The sequence below is a fragment of the Malaya genurostris genome, chromosome 3 (genome assembly GCF_030247185.1).
Source record: "Malaya genurostris strain Urasoe2022 chromosome 3, Malgen_1.1, whole genome shotgun sequence".
Lineage (NCBI taxonomy): Eukaryota > Metazoa > Arthropoda > Insecta > Diptera > Culicidae > Malaya > Malaya genurostris.
In genome coordinates, this window is record NC_080572.1 from 245,710,597 (window position 1) to 245,728,046 (window position 17,450).

The following is a 17,450-nucleotide window of genomic DNA, read 5'->3' on the forward strand; positions in this document are numbered from 1 at the left end:
TCAAAAAAATAACTAACTAAAATCAACAAATCAACTAATTTTTTCGCCAAAAAGCTGATTTCGGTCTTTGCGTGTAACAGGGATTTGTAAAATCCTGATAACTTACAGTAAACGGGTTCCACGCCTTGCCGAAGTGAATCTCTTACCTAGTACCCCAGTTTACCCGTAGTTTCTATTGCGTGTGCCACTGACCTAGTGGTTGTGTGAGTGTGTATAATACAACAGCACAAGGATTCGAATGTTGGCTTCAAGTGTTCACCCACTTACACAGTGGTAACAATCAGGATTCGGCTGATTGTAATCATCAGCTGTAACGAGACGGAGAGCACGACGCACCAAACACCGTGAGTATCGTTGAGCATTTGTTGACATCGCACTTCCAGTGAGTTACCATGCAGTAGAACTGTGTGCGACACTCACCGTTATCCGATGAGAGAAAAATCCGACAGATCGGATGCTGTGAGAAAGCGAGAGTAAGGATTTTGTGGTCTCACCGGTGCTCCCACCCATCGGCCTTTGGTCCAGAATTCCTCAGTATCAGTTGCGGAAACTGTCATCCACAGAGAAGAAGCTAGAGAGGGAGCGAAACGCCAATCGTGTGGATTCCGTTCCACCCAAGGACACGCGTTCCACCAGTGCAGATTGACAGCAGGTACTTTCCCAACAGAATACCGAGTAACCAAGCGCCTCGCCAGAGTACCGGCAGCGACGGACCGGACGGAAAACCTTCTGCCAACACCACCGAAACCGGAGATGCTGTGCTGTCGGATGCTGTGACTGGCTTCGAGCGTGGGGAAGGCTCTGCACAGTCGTCAGTTTTGGATGTACAGCCGAGCGTTTCGTACGTGGAGAAGGACTCACTCTGCTGATAGTGCTTTTTCGTGTGTAGGATTTATTCCGGTTTCCTCGTTTCCTCGCAACCGGATTTCGGTCTGTGACCGTAGCGATTTCGGTGTACCGTGGATCGTGAAAACATCTCCAAACAAACTCCAGGAGGCAACGGAACGTGCGCCCCCAAACACACGAACACACACACAGACACGCGCTAGCCCTTGGGCATTGTTTGATTTTTCATCTTCTGTTGTCGTAACCGTGAACCGTGATTTGGTGAAGTTGATTGCTTTGAGAAACGGATAACCGGACTGTAGATGGATAACGGAACCCAGCGGGACCCTGCTAAAAATTTAATGGTAGGTGTTTTAGCGCGGCGGAATATGGTGTGAAGCACCTGTCGTGAATGCACTCCCCCACCCGAGAAAGATGGGAAGTTCCTAGTGGTTCTAGGGATTTTTATGTTGGTAGCTCGCTTGTGTGTGTTTTTTTTTTGCTGTCGTAAATTGAAGCTGCAGCTCTCCTGGCTGACGGTGATTGATGAAATGAAGTGTCACCCGCTGGGACTGCGGCACTGAAAAATCGTTCGAGTCAGAAAATAAGCAGATAGATCGAGTTGGGAAGAAAGGAAGCATTAAATGATAGCTTTTCAAGTCTAGTAGAAAGTATGGGAAGATGCTTTCACTGCTAGTTGATTGCTGTTTAATTGTTCGGTAAACATGGTTTTAATGGGGTGTGTTGTGTTAGTTCTCGAATGATTCGAATTGCTTTGCGAAAGGAGGTGCTGTGATTGTGCGATTGAAACTCACAAAACGTGAATAGATATTAAAGTGGAAATTGATCGGAAATCGTTATCGCTTGCTGACATGTACCGTTCATTGCTCAATGGCGAAGGAGGAAGGGCGTGAGCGAACAGTGAGCCCATAAATGCTCATACATACAGCATAACCGTAGGCGCCAATGAGAGACCGATTGTGTGTGTCTGTACTCGAATCCGCTTGAAGAAAGATCCGTGTCAACGTGCGGGGGAACTCGTGTCAGACTAGGATAAACTGTCAGCGTGTTCCGACCCTACGTGGTGCGTGCGTTCGTGCGTTCGTGCTAATGTGTAATTAAAATTCACAGTGGATAGTTGATTTCTCGCACATGTCTGCATAAGCGTGATTACGGAACGGGCAAACACGTTACTGCCTTCAACCACAGCGGATATGGAAAACGGCCCCGCACCGCACTCGGTGATATTATGCGTTAAAACGGTGCAATTTTCGCCAACGATAATCGGATAATGGGGTAAGTTTGATCAACCAGTTCGCCCAACAGGCAGTTTGCGATGTAGGCCGGAATCGGCTCCGGTATCTTCTTTTCCCTTGCTTTGCTTCCTTCGGACAGAATGGAAGAGTGGCTTAGTTTAATTAAAATTTTACATTTCTCGTGATGGAATTCGCTCCCTGGATTTTATCTTCCACACGGAGAAAGTTTTACTCGCCACCGACGGAAGCGAAGAAAGTTGGCTCCCGTCGGGCTAGCAGCGGAATTGATATTGATATTGATGCTATCGCTCTGGCGGCATGATGGGGATGGCTAATGAATGAAGGTTTATTTTATGGGCGAATTCTTCTTTGAAAGTTGTAAAATAAAGCCGTAATGTGATAATGAATAAATCCATAGGCATAACTGATAATGTCATTTCAACGAGATGGCACCCGCTTTTTGTTGAAAACTTAGCTATTTCATTGTTGCGATAGTGTGGTGGAACTGTTTGTGACAGTTGTCCTTGAATGTTCCAAAACTATTCAAACGGTATGAATACTGGCTTTCAAGGAACTTTCGAAAAAATTTCTTTACAACGTCAAAGCAAAGCGACTCGATTCGCGCAATGCTTTTAACTTGGCGCATGGACCTATCCTACCCGGGTAGAAGTGATTTGCAAATCAATATCAAATTCTGTTATTAAAACCAAACATCTCAATGGTAGAAATTAACATTATTTAGTTTGAACTAAGAGTTAAAATATCAAAAATCATAACATAACTTGCATGAGAAAATAGCTACAAAATATAAAATTCTGTCATTGTAATATGAAACCAAGAACAAAATATTTATAAGAGACGAATTTCTCAATTATTTTATATTCCAGTATTCAGAATAGAGTAATATCATAAGTATTTCTCTTATCTGATTCTGATGCAGTTTATTCAATAGTATTTTATAGAACTACTGGATCAATTTACTTAATGAAATTGGAATAGCTCATCAATAACGAAATAAGATATTATAACTAATTTTGATGTTAAATAGATATTGTATAATTTCTTGATTCCTTGGATGCAATATCACGAAAATATCAAGTTTCGCTGTGATAACACAGAAACATCAAGCCAAGATATGATGGTAAAAGTTGTTATTATTTTGATCTTTGTTTGCTATTTACACCTACCCGGGTAGCGTCTCAAATGAAAATTATGATGTGGCTTTCTGATCAAGCTCAAAACAGCTGTTTTCTTGGGAGTTGAGAAACAGTTTTTTGGCATTAGTATTGAAAACCGTGTGGAATCGTTGGAAGAAACGTTCTCTAGAACAACACGTTATTGATGCCTGCATTTGGTTTTAAATGTCGCAAATTTTTCTACACGGAGAACCCTCCATAAAATTTTGATATCGCAGTTTTTGATTTTTTGCGATAGTTGATTCAACTTTTGATTCAACCAATATGGTTTGTGACTTGCGTATATTCAAGTAGTTAAAAATGTGTTGCTTTGAATGCTGTTAAATGCCGAAGACAGCTGAAAGCAAAACAATAATCGCAATGGAAAATCATCATTTTTTAGTTGAAATCTGTTCGCGTCGCTTCAAAATTGTGTTCGTTCGATTTGAAGAAAATTATGATTCCATGACAAGTGTTTATCGAACAGCGGTGTTGCGATAAAGTTAACCTTGTTTGAGCTGAAAAAGTACAGGTGTGTAATGTCAGAGACATAACTGGATGTCGTGAATACGAATGAAAAAGACACTTTTACTTTATACTTCCGAATATAAATTAGTTAATCGATAGTGTGAATTGTGCAAATTTTGCCTTTTTACACTGCTAGAATTTGAAACGATACACCGAAACTACATTACAGATTAGTTACATTTAACATCCTGACACACAAGTATTACGAAATAACCAGTGTAGTTTCTTATGATAAAATAATGGCGGTTCTGAAAAGAACCTTTTATGAAGGTGTGAGTGACGAGTAGAGTTCAAATTCCGATCGATATTGACTTCCGATGGATACCGCTGACTTCCGTCTTCTATTTCCAGGATGACCTGTTGTCCGTGAATGCGAAACTGATATGTGTTCTGTTGGAGTATCCTGCTTCTTCCGCTTGCGCTAACAAGCTTTGTATTTCGCTTGGAGATTCCTCGATCGCACCATAATGAACACGATGACAGCGACAGCCAAATTCGAAATGACTGGCTTCTGAGCCGGTGCTATGCATTTTAATACAGCAAATCTGCAGAAAGTTTACTACAAACTACAACTGGTTGGAAAATGGGTCGTATACAGTATAGTGAAGAACTGTGAAAATTGCAAAAAACTGATCAAATTATCTTAGATTTGCACTACACTGATAATTTTAATTTTCGATTTACAAAGAAGCAATCTTTATTGTTCTTTAGGTAACATTTAGAGCCATTAGAAGGGCTGATTTTGCATAATGTTCCACATTGTTGTCCACTTTTTCGTTGCATTTTGCTCCAATGCAAACGACCACCAACAGGATGATGTAATCGATCTTCTTCGAAGGGAAACTCGCTCTACGACCTGAGCGTTTATGGTTTTGTACAACGCTAAAGGTCTGCTCTTATTACTAGCGACTGCTCCACCTGACGACCGAAGTCCAAATGAAAGCACGACCTATGCGTTTGAGGCTTTATACCACGCATAAGGCCTACTTTCATTGCCATTTGCTCCACCGGACGACTGAAGTCTAAATGAGACTTGCGACCTGAGCGTTTGAGGTTTTAACCACGCAGAAGGGGACTCTTCGAAGCTCCTGGTTGATTAAATCATTCCCACGACGTCCGCTTCCATCCAACGCACAGGAAGAAATGATCGTTTTTCGACCACGGTTCCCCCTTTATACGCAGTCAGTTGAAGATATGTGCCTGACTACCTCAAAATCGTCGTCCTTGAGCGCAAACCCAAGCGAAAGTAAAGAGTTTTCCGCGTAGTCTTCAAATTTTGAGAAAACCTAATTTTTGAGTTGTTTGTGGTTATCTCACACTGTTCAAAATATTATCCTAAATTCCTGATCATATTTTTGATGAAATAGTGAAATAATTATATTGCTACTATTAATACAAGTTGAGATATTCACGATTAAGTTCTGCCCATTCTTCCATTTGACTAATTTTGAAAAGGCACCCCATAGTAAAGTAAGTCAGGACAAAAGGTTTGGAGACAAATTAGAAAACGTTTACAGATTTGGTGTTACAAAAATCGTACAAAAATCAAAATCATTCATAGACCAGTTGTGATTTCGTAACGATGATTTATTCCTTGGTTAAGATCACTTGTGATGAAATCAGTAGTGATTTTTAATGTGCGAGATCAGTCATCTTAAGATCAGCAGTGATAGCCCTGTTTATAACTAATGATATTGCTTGTCAATATAAAATACTGTTTATATTGGTACAACGATACTTGTTTCAAATAGATCATGACGTATATCAGTAAGTATATTTTGATTAGTATCGCAAATCAATAACATTGTTCGAGTTGATTCAATTAATTGGAATGTCGAAAACAACTAAAACCGATTTGTTTTTCAACTAACAGAATTTTGTTTCAATAACAACGCCAGTTAATTCAACTAAAATATTTGTTGAAATTGAAAGGTATGTGTCCTCACTAATTGACAGCATTTTTTTTTCAACCAATTAAATTAGTTGTTTCAACAACCATCGTTTCTACTAATCGAAAAACAAAAATGACAGTTTAGTTAAAACAACAATCGATTAGTTGTACCAAATTTTAACCAATCAAATTCAGAAAATCAACTAATATTCTGGTTGAAATGGGATCGCGGGTGGTTCCGTGTACTATGTCGATTTTAATGGATTCTTTTCGGCAAGCAATAACTGAGAGAAGTGAATGATATGAAATGAAAAGACGGATGGGTATTCTAGATCGTTTCAGTTGTCATTCTGACAAATTCCCTAAAAGTATTTAGTAAATTCTTACTGCAACCATGGCGGTCTCCAGGTTCTGATTTTTGGCATTAGCATTAGCATTAGAGATTACCCGTGTGTTGCTACTCCGTTATCGATCAGAACCAGAGATGGCATTTCACCAGAGTGATACACGATTGAGTCAGATTCTTGTCCACACCGAGGATGCAAAAAACGAAGCACCGCACAAAGAGGAAAGCGCACTTCTTCTCAGTGTCGAATAGACAGCATTTGAGTGTGTGCTTGTGGTTAAAGCAGCTGGCGCGAGTGAAACACATTCTCTTCGCATGAATCGCTCACACGGGCTCTCGTCTAAATACACCCAAGTGACCACTGGCGCGTGATGGTGAGCGAACACTTCTGTGAACTTCAATTAATAGAGAGTAGATCTGGCCTTGCTATGAAAAATTTGCAATGAAAACCGAAAATTTAACGATAAATTGTTTTATTTTGCTGATTTTGCGTGCCCCACGCTTCTTCTACGCAAACCATACAGCAGAGTGCTCACCGGCGTGTACACCTCTGTGAAAGTATCTGCATCCACCTCAGAGAATTTATTAGCTAATGCTCTAGCACTTTGGTGCGATTCAGTGGAAGAGGTAAAAGGAAATAAACAAACGCACTCTCGTTGAAGTTGTCAGTGCGAGGGGAGAAATTTTGCCTGCTCTTCGTCACACAGAGGAGATAGACATCTCTGATCAGAACCAGAACCAGAACTAAAAGGATGTATTTGTAAATGGTATTTCGATTCCACTATCGATACTGTTTAATAGTTCTTTGAAAGCAGGACATTTTCCGGCCATATGGATAAAATCATTCATTTTTCCCGTCTTTAAGAAAGGCAGTAAAAACGAGATATCAAATTATTGTGGAATAGCGGCGATATGCGCAGTATCCAAATTATTCGAACTAATCGTCTTGGACTTCATCACACATAATTGCTCAAACTATATATCTGAAAGTCAACACGGTTTTATGCCGAAACGATCTACTACTACAAATCTCGTATCTTACACTTCATTTATCATGAAATCCCTGCAAGCGCGACTGCAAGTAGATGCTATATATATATACCGATTTCTCTGCTGCTTTCGACAAGATCAATCACCGGATCACAATTTCGAAATTGAATAGACTTGGATTCAACGGACCTTTTCTTAATTGGATGTGCTCATATTTAACCGATAGCGACATGTCAGTGAAAATAGGAGATTGCACTACGTCTCCATTTACGGTCAGTTCCGGAGTTCCTCAAGGCAGTCATATTGGACCGTTCAAATTCCTACTCTACCTAAACGATTTAAACATTTGGCTAAAATGCATGAAGTTATCGTATGCTGATGATTTCAAACTCTTTCACCTTATCAAAACCATCGAAGACGCCAGATTTTTGCTGTCACAACTGGACATATTTACAAATTGGTGTAGAGTAAACCGAATGACCGTTAATGCTTCAAAATGTTCATTCACTCGCAAACATTCTATGATTGAATTCGACTACACGATCTTACAAACTGTTCTTAGACGAGAATCGTGTATTAAAGACTTGGGAGTTATCTTGGATTCGAAAATGAATTACAAACAGCACATTGAATATAGAATCAATAAAGCCTCGAAACTGTAAGGGTTCGTCTTCCGTGTGACGAAAGACTTCAAAAACATATATTGCCTCGAAGCATTATATTGTTCTTTGGTCTGTTCTACACTAGAATATGCAGCTGTGGTTTGGTCACCTTACTATCAAAACGACATTCAACGCATAGAAAATATTCAACATAAATTTATTCGTTTTGCGCTTCGCCAACTACCATGGAGAGACCCCCTAAATCTTCCGAGTTACCAAGATTGCTGCAAGCTCATAGATCTCGATCTACTGTCCGTTCGCAGAAATATGTTCAAGGCAGTTTTCATTGCTGATCTTCTCCAGCCACGAATTGATTGCTCGGAGCAGTTACGTTTGCTAGATTTTGATATTCGTCGTCGTTGTCTTCGAACTCATCCTTTCCTACGCATTCCTGCCGCCAGAAACAACTATGGCCACATCGAGTCATTTGTCAGTATGTGCCGAGTGTTCAATAGCTGTTCAAGTCAGTTCGACTTTCATCTAACTCGTGATACTATCAGGAAATTGTTTAGCCGAACACTATCTCTTTAGAAGTTTATTGTTTGTTCTGAGTACTTAGTTATGTAGTTTTAATAGTTAATGATATGCAATATGTTATAATAGTTATTAATATGAAATGTATCATTTGGATATTCTGTAATCTGTTGGTACAAAGGATGAGGAGGTTTTATGCCTACTGGAGACTTCCCTGCTCCAGAAATAAAATAAAATAAAAAATAAAAAAATAAAAACCAGTTAAGGGGTTACACCACTGTAGAAAAAAAGAGAAGGACTTTCTTGGGGAATTATTTTGGGATCTAAAAAATGGAGTAATCCAAATTTTGTATAAAGCACTTTGTAATATGTATATTCAAGTACAAAAAACATGCTTAATCCACCTAGCAGTGAGATGATACATTTTTTTTTATCAATCCGCATATGTTTTTTTGCATAAATATTCTTCGGTGTTTTTAAGTTCTCATGACATTATTTTAATGACCGTCATTTTAAGCGGCTATTTGAGATTTCAAATACTCATTAGCCTGTAATGTCGAAGCTGAAAATCAGATCGAACTTGAATGTGAACGAGTGACAATCGATTGAACATTCCGTGAGATGTCGAAGTAAGTTCCACTTTAGAGTTTACGGTTCTTTACGGCACTTCCAGAGCCGGTATTCAGGAACCAGCATAACCTAAACCGATTCGAATGGCCATATGACGAATAAATTGCAATAGTTTTGAGTCCAACTTTAAAACTTTTCGGGATTGTCATCTTCTATATCGGTTTGAATTTGAAAAATTCATCACCCCGTAATTCCAGAATCGGAAGTCAGAATTGGATAAAATTGATTAATTTTGTCTTTGTCGATTTAATTTTTGTTTCACATACCATCTTGTAGTTCCAGAACCAGAAGTCGGATCCAAACATAATTCAGGAATCTTGTTTGGGAGCATACGATTTTTCATATGAATCTGAGTATATAGAAAACGGTTGTGTCATCTCCGAGTGAAATTATTTGTCACACACGCATTTGCTGATCTCGACGAACTGATTCGAATGGTATATGGATGTTATGTTCTTCCAGTATTTATTGCTGTGAGTAGTTTAAAACAATATAATTAAAAAAAATTCTGCCATCATCTGGTTTAAATATGTCATATTCGAACGATTATGTTGCCAAAAACGAACCGTGCTAAAATCGGTCCGACGCAAAATGTCATGAAAAAAGATGCTGTACACAAAACCCCTACGTACCCTCTGTGGAGATAACTATCGAGAATATTCTGTAAAATTTTTGAATCGATTGGGGAAGATTTACTTGACTTATGGTTCCGGCAGTCAAAAATACAGCACTTTCGCGGAAATGCCGCCAAGCCGCCATTTTGTTTTTCAATTTTTAAAATTGATAATTTTTTTGTACCTAAATATACATACTAAAAAGTGCTTTATACAAAATTCGGATTACTCCATTTTTTGGATCCCGCAATAATTCCCCAAAAAAGTCCTTCTTATTTTTTTTCTACAGTAGTGTACCCCCTTAAGCTTGCCAAATGTATTTCTAAAAAAACAACTTCCTTTTGATTTGTTAGTTCAATGCTCGTTGCTACTAGAAACTGCATTTCCACATGCATCGCAGGAAGGGGTTGTTTGTTAGTAAATTTTCGCATAATATTATCATGTGTTTATTGCTCTGGGTAGCCAGCTATCGAGAATACGTTGCAATTTTATCGCGTTTTGTATTAATATGTGATTCCTACTAAAATACGAGTTTTTTTTTCTGAAATTCGTAAAATTCCGGATATACTGACAAGATATCACTCGACCATCATCAATTTAACACTTAGGCACCGCATCGTACTTCCAGTGATGTTAACTTTTCTCCATGGCGGTCTCCAGGTTCTGATTCCTCAAAAAGTAAAACAAAACAAAAGATAAAAACCTTTTTTAATCCTCCTCGTGGTGTAATGATGCCTTTCTCATATTACTTATATTTTTAAAAATATCACTAGAAGAAATTTTTTTTTCAATCTTGAATAAAATAAGAAACTTTCTATAAAAATACTATAAACGTATAAACTAACATAACCTTTTCAATTTGTTATTAGTTATGTCAAGGTAATACGAATTTTTCTTTATTCAGAATCGTCGCACTAAATGAGTAAACACACTTTACCCTATAGTTCTGGAACCGGTAGTCGGGTTCGGAACAAATTAAAAAGCAATCGCTTGTGAAAAATACTCATGAAATTGCGAAGATCGGCCGAGACTTCAAAGATCCGCATTACTTGAAAGCGTTGTTTTGCTATTTGGTTCGCCGTATACTGGAAACCCTGGTTGGTAAACGACTGGACAATGCGCAATTCAGGCCCGAATGTGGTTCATAGCCTCTTGTCCAGTAACTCCTATCCCTACCTCCCCGCGGTGCCGGTTGGGGTGCGAGTAACCATAGGATAGATCGGGTAACCAACCCCGGTGGGACCTCGGTCGTATGCTGACAGGGAAGAGAGAGCAAGCCTACCTGTGTGTCTGCTCCCCATGTTAGGAGCGGCTGATTACCGTCCTTGTGTCAGTGTGGGACTCTAAACAATGCTGACACGATGGCCCTACGGCGAGACAGAAGGTTAGTGCAGGCCTAACAAGCCGCCCGGAAAACACTTGTTACGAATAATTAGAATATAAATACGACTCGGAATAATCGGCAGAGACCTACGCGACGAAATAAGGACTACGAGTGGAAGCTTGGCACATGGAACTGCAAATCGCTTGGCTTCCCAGGATACGACCGAATGCTGCATGATGAGTTTCAAATCCGCGGCTTCGATGTCGTAGCATTGCAGGAACTTTGTTGGACGGGACAGAAGGTGTGGAAAGTAGGCAGCGAGCGGCTACCTTCTACCAGAGCTGTGGGACAACCAGCGTTCTAGGAACGTAGTGTTGGGCAAGATGCGCCAGCGCGTGATTGGGTGGCAGCCAATTAGCGATAGAATGTGCATATTGAAGATCAAGGACCGTTTCTTCAATTATAGCATCATCAACGTGCACTGCCCACATGAGACGAGACCCGATGACGAGAAGGAAGCATTCTACGCACAGCTGGTCCACGGCGGGATGTAAAACTCGTCATCGGCGACATGAATGCTCAGGTAGGCCGGGAGGCAATGTACAGGCCCGTGATCGGGCTGGAGAGCCTGCACGCGGTAACAAACGACAACGGTCAACGATGCGTAAACTTTGCAGCCTCCCGAGGAATGGTAGTTCGAAGCACCTTCTGCCCCCGCAAAGATATCCACAAAGCCACCTTGAGATCACCTGATTATATAAATATGATTTTTTGAAAATATTAGACCCTACGCGCTCCCTTGAGTAATAAATTGTTTCCATTTATTTTATAGACAATAAACTTGAAACGCGTTTTTCTCGAAAGCTGGTTTTGAAAGTCGCACCAATTTTGTTCAAATTTTGCATACACTTTCTACATATAAAAAACCAGACCCCAACGTTTTCCTTTTCGTTGTTTGTTGCTTTGGGGAGGTTTTACAGCTACAAAATTGCGGAATTTTTCGTAAAAAATCGTAGTTTTCACAACCACACAAAATTTAAAACAATAAAAAAATTTCAAAGACGTTGGGGTCTAGAAAAACTTCTTCTCTAACTATGCTGCTTTGATTTGTTCATTCCTGATTAGTCTGCGCTGAGATACAGTGGACACCGCAAATCATGATTTTTAAGAAGTGTCCTCAAAAATATCTTTTCACCGATTTATTTATCAATATTTTTCCACGGAATTATTATAAATGTTGTTCGAACGATGCTTTTTATCATGCAAAACATTTGAATTTATTTTGTTGAAGGATAATTCTAAAAAAAATTCTCGAAAATGATGATTTTTTCATCATTTAGAACCTTACCCCCACCCCCCCCCCCCCCACCTTAAATTAAGAAAATCGGTATAAAATCTGCAATCTGATTTAAATCAGTATGCGAACGCCGAAATCTATAAAATACAAATAAATCAGTATAAATGGCATCTCTGGTTCCGCATTTTGTTTTAGAAGGGCTATTGCCTAAATAGTAACAATCTTTTTTCGTTTTGTTTTTTAAGCTCTCCAAATTAACTGCACAGTACAATTTTAAATTTAAAACGAAGGATAACGAAAACTATCCACAAAATTTTAAACGACGAAATGATTCCAAACTGTTTCTGAAAAAAAATGTATTGTGTTGTCTCATAGTTGGCATTAGGCCCTTTTAAAGGAAAACTCTGACATTTTGAACCTGAGAGTTGGTTTTGATTGCTGTCGCCATTGCTAATTTATGGGATGAATAAAGGACCAACGATAGGATGAATATAAAACCTTTGAGATGAAATTAGGAGCACAGTAGTGAACATATCAGAAGTGTTTTTAGCTGATTTTTTAATTAATATTTTAATTTCTAAGGAATGTGAATAAATTCCCAATGTGGAGCAAGGCGAATTAAGCAGAAATATGAAAAAATCATAGTGATTTTAGTGGCTAAATAATCTAAAAAATACAAATAAATCTGTATAAATGGCATCTCTGGTTCCGCATTTTGTTTTAGAGGGGCTAATGCCTAAATAGTAACAAGCTTTTTTCGTTTTGTTTTTTAAGTTCTCCAAATTAACTGCACAGTACAGTTTTAAATTTAAAACGAAGGATAACGAAAAACAATCCACAAAATTTTAAACGACGAAATGATTCCAAACTGTTTCTGAAGAAAAAATGTATTGTGTTGTCTCATAGTTGGCATTAGGTCCTTTTAAAGGAAAATTCTGAAATTTTGAACCTGAGAGTTGGTTTTGATTGCTGTCGCCATTGCTAATTTATGGGATGAATTAAGGACCAACAATAGGATGAATATAAAACATTTGAGATGAAATTAGGAGCACAGTAGTTTTTTTAGCTGATTTTTTAAATATTATTTTAATTTCCAAGGAATGTGAATCAATTCCCAATGTGGAGCAAGGCGAATTAAGCAGAAATATGAAAAAATCATAGTGATTTTAGTGGCTAAATCAGGTTTTCAAGGTAACGTCCTTACAAATGAGATGAAATAGGGAGCCCTTACCCTATCTAGTTTCAATATAGGATTGTGATACGTAACTTCTTCTAGCGCTTATCGGGAGTTAAGTGATCCAAAATGTCAAGTATTTTCCTGATATTTATTTAATGTCAATGATTACCGATCTTGCCGCTGAGTTGAAAAAATCGATCTCTAGTGCGGTTGCTAGTGAAATGAATAGTGTTAGGATGGAAGTCAAACAACTAACTACGGCTATAGAAGCTTCACAAGAATTTCTTTTTTGATGATATTTTAACTGTTTTTAACGAAATAAAAGTTGAAAACGAAAACTTGAAGAAAGAGATTTGTACGTTGAAACAGTCAAATGCTAACCTTGCTGGAATTGTGCACAAGTTAGAAGGAAATGTTGATAAGACAAATAGACTGGCTGTCGGGGACAATGTCATGTTGTTCGGTATACCGGTGCTTCCCAATGAAAATGTTTCTGCAATAGCAAGGATAACATTGGAACTAATTGGTATGACGTTGGAATCTGACACCGTTGTGTCCGCAGCTAGAATATTTGAGTCGAACAAATCTTCTAACTCGCTAATTCCAATTAGAATTGTTTTTAAAAATCAAGCCACTAAAGATGAAGCATTGAATAAAAAGAATCTGTTGAAAAAATGCAGTAAACGATGATCCAAAATTCATTACTACTAATTGGAAAACCCACAAATATTTCAATTCGTGACGAACTGACACCGCTCTCTCTTAAACTCCTGAAAGAATTGAGGGAAGCTCAGGAAGCTCTCAATTTTAAATACATATGGTCAGGTAGAGGGGGAGTGGTGTTAGAGAAAAAAGATGTCAATTCAAAACCCGACATGTTAAGTAATAGAGAAGACTTAAGCCGATTGTTTACACGTCTGATGAACAACTCAGTCTCTATTACTTCGCCTTCTCCGAAGAGGAAAAGAAATGGTAATTCGCTCGAATAAAACCGATGAGACATTATCATAGCCTCGGGATATTTTTGTTTCTCTCTCTTTGAAATGGAAAGCACAGTTAATATTTTTCATGATAGTTTAGAAGATTTTAATGCACGTTATAATGATAACAATAAAAAATGTTTGAGAATACTTCAATGGAATATACGAGGGATGAACGAACTGGAAAAATTTGATAACAGAAAATACTTTTTGTACCAATGCGATTCAACTATTGATATAATCGTCATTGGCGAAACTTGGCTCTAAGAAGGCAATACTTCAATTTACAGGATTCCTGGTTATTCTGCCATTTTCTCATGCAGGGCTAGTTCACACGGAGGATTGGCAATGTTCGTCAGTAAAAAAATAAGACAAAATTTACTGAAAATGAGGTTGTCGATGGCCTACATACAATCCATGTTGAAATCAACAAAAACGGATACAGCTTAGATATCATTGGTATTTATAGGCCTCCCGCTTTCGATTCCAGTCGATTTCTTGAGCTGTTGGAAACATGGCTTTCAAATGCAAAAAATAGCAAAGCATGTTACATTATGGGAGATACTAATATACCTATGAAAATGCCAAACAACAACCATGTCTCACGTTACAGCAGTTTACTAGAATCTTATGGCTTTTTGTGTACAAATACTATCCCGACTCGACCAGTCAGTGGGAACATCCTTGATCATTTTATTTGTAAGGTTGATGACGTTATGCGTTTGCGAAACGACACCATTTTCACAAACTTAAGCGATCATCTTCAGATTATATCTACAATAATTCGGAACGGTAATAAACACAAGCAAGTACTTATCAAAAAATAGTCAATCATAATAAATTGAATCGTTTATTCAATCAATATATCGACGCTTATTGATGATGTTAACACATTTATTTCAAATATAATGTCAACATAAAACTTAATGCTGTTCCAATGTACCAAGAGATATGCTAAGGAAATAAATACCAAAACAGATTATTGTCCTTGGATGTCTTATGACCTTTTTAAGTTGTTGCAACTGAAGTCTAATTATCTTAAAAAGGTTCGAAAAAAACCAGATGATCTAAACCTTCAAGGGTTACTGAAGTACATTAGTAAAAAAGTAGACATTGCAAAAAGAAATAGTAAAAAGTTATACTACGAAAACCTATTCAACGCTACTTGTCATTCGAGGGTTTGGGAAAATATTTACGAAATTATGGGTCGTACTGAACCTAAGGATCAAATTAAGCTCGTTATTGATGGAACAAAGACAACCAGTGATTTAGAAGTATGCGAAGCATCCAACGCATATTCTTCAAGCATTGGAACAACATTGGCAGACGCAATTTCGAACTCAAATAATACCAATCCGATCAACAATGTAACCTGTGTAACAAACTCAATTTTCATTCGTCCGGCCTCCACAAATGAAGTTATTGCCATAATACATGAACTAGATGCTAGCAAAAGTAATGGGTATGACAGTATTCCCGTTAAACTCTTGAAAAGCAATCCATGGTCTTTTGAACGGATTTTGGCACAAGCTTTCAACAAAATTATGAGCACTGGTATTTATCCCGACTGTTTAAAAGTTGCTCGTGTTGTGCCTGTTTTCAAGTCCGGAAATATTTGTGATCCTTGCAATAACCGTCCGATTACCACCTTATCAGTATTCAATAAGGTCCTGGAAAAGCTGTTGGTGAACAGAATGCTTAACTTTTTCAACTCTAACAACGTCTTGTATAGATTCCAGTACGGGTTTAGATCGGGATGTAGCACCACACTACAGCTATTACCGAATAGGTGAATTGTCTTGTTGATGAGATTGATTGGAAGAAAGTTGTTGGTGCCTTGTTCTTAGATCTTAGAAAAGCGTTTGATACACTGTACCATGAGATTCTGTTACAGAAGCTTGATCGATGTGGGATCAGGGAGGTTGCTAACGACATTGTTAAAAGTTACCTGTCGAACAGGAAACAGTTTGTATCTCTCGGCAACGCTCGTAGTTCCTACCGTCCAATCAATGTGGGGGTACCCCAAGGCAGTAACATTGAACCCTTACTATTTTTACTTTTTATCAACGGTATTGAAAATTTGAAATTGAAAGGTATACCAAGGCACTTTGCTGACGATACTGCGCTTTTTTATCCGTGTAATGACGTACATACAGTTATCTCGTTGATTCAATACGACCTTCAAATCTTATCGAATTACTTTGATGCGAACTTACTTTCTTTGAGTCTATCAAAAACAAAATACATGATGTTTCATTTCCCACGAAAAAAACTAAATAATCATGCCTGGTCTCGACAGTGATCGAAAATGCCAACAAGTTTAAATATCTAGGCATACATTTAGATTCAACACTCTCTTGGGATATCCATATAAAGGTAATTGAAAAAAAAGTTGCTTCATTGTCAGGTGCACTGCGAAAGGTTAGCGACTTTGTTACAAGGAAAGCTTTGATGAGTTTCTATTTTGCCTGTATCCATTCTCACATTCAATAACAGGTCGGCTGAAAAGTTCGTATCGTTTCTATGAGAGGGCACCACTAAAATGAAATCCATACCATTTTCAGTTAGTACCAACCTTCAAAAGATACGTGTATAAATTTGACAGCTGTCTGATTATTAGTTCGTGAGATATTGCATTTTGAGTGAAACTATATTTGTTAATGTGAAAAAAAATGGAAAAAAAGGAATTTCGTGTGTTGATGAAACACTACTTTTTGATGAAAAAAAGTGTCGCCGATACCAAAACATGGCATGATGAGTGTTATCCAGACTCTGCACCGGGCGAAGCAACAATTCGTAAGTGGTTTGCAAAATTTCGTACTGGTCATATGAGCACCGAAGACGATGAACGCAGTGGACGTCCAAAAGAGGCTGTTACCGATGAAAACGTGAAAAAATCCACAAAATGATTTTCAATGACCGTAAAGTGAAGTTGATCGAGATAACTGACACCCTAAAGATATCAAAGGAACGTGTTGGACATATTATTCACGAATATTTGGATATGAGAAAGCTTTGTGCAAAATGGGTGCCGCGTGAGCTCACAATCGATCAAAAACAACAACGAATTGATGATTCTGAGCAGTGTTTGGAGCTGTTATATCGAAATAAAACCGATTTTTTTCGTCGATATATAACAATGGACGAAACATGGCTCCATCACTTCACTCCGGAGTCCAATCGACAGTCAGCTGAGTGGACTGCACGCGATGAACCGAACCCAAAGCGTGGAAAGACTCAACAATCGGCCGGTAAGGTTATGGCGTCTGTATTTTGGGATT

At 38.3% G+C, this 17,450-nt stretch overlaps 1 protein-coding gene across 3 annotated transcripts in view; it reads left to right on the plus strand.

Moving 5' to 3' along the window:
• The first annotated feature begins 593 nt into the window (after window positions 1–593).
• The window catches only part of LOC131436428 (zwei Ig domain protein zig-8), a 353,158-nt gene continuing 336,301 nt past the window's right edge, over window positions 594–17,450 (plus strand). For 2 of the 3 annotated variants that reach the window (XM_058605148.1, XM_058605149.1), the window contains exon 1: window positions 594–2,121. The gene's annotated coding sequence lies outside the window, so the exon portion shown is untranslated. The remainder of the gene's footprint in view (window positions 2,122–17,450) is intronic. The other variant, XM_058605150.1, reaches the window with a different exon arrangement.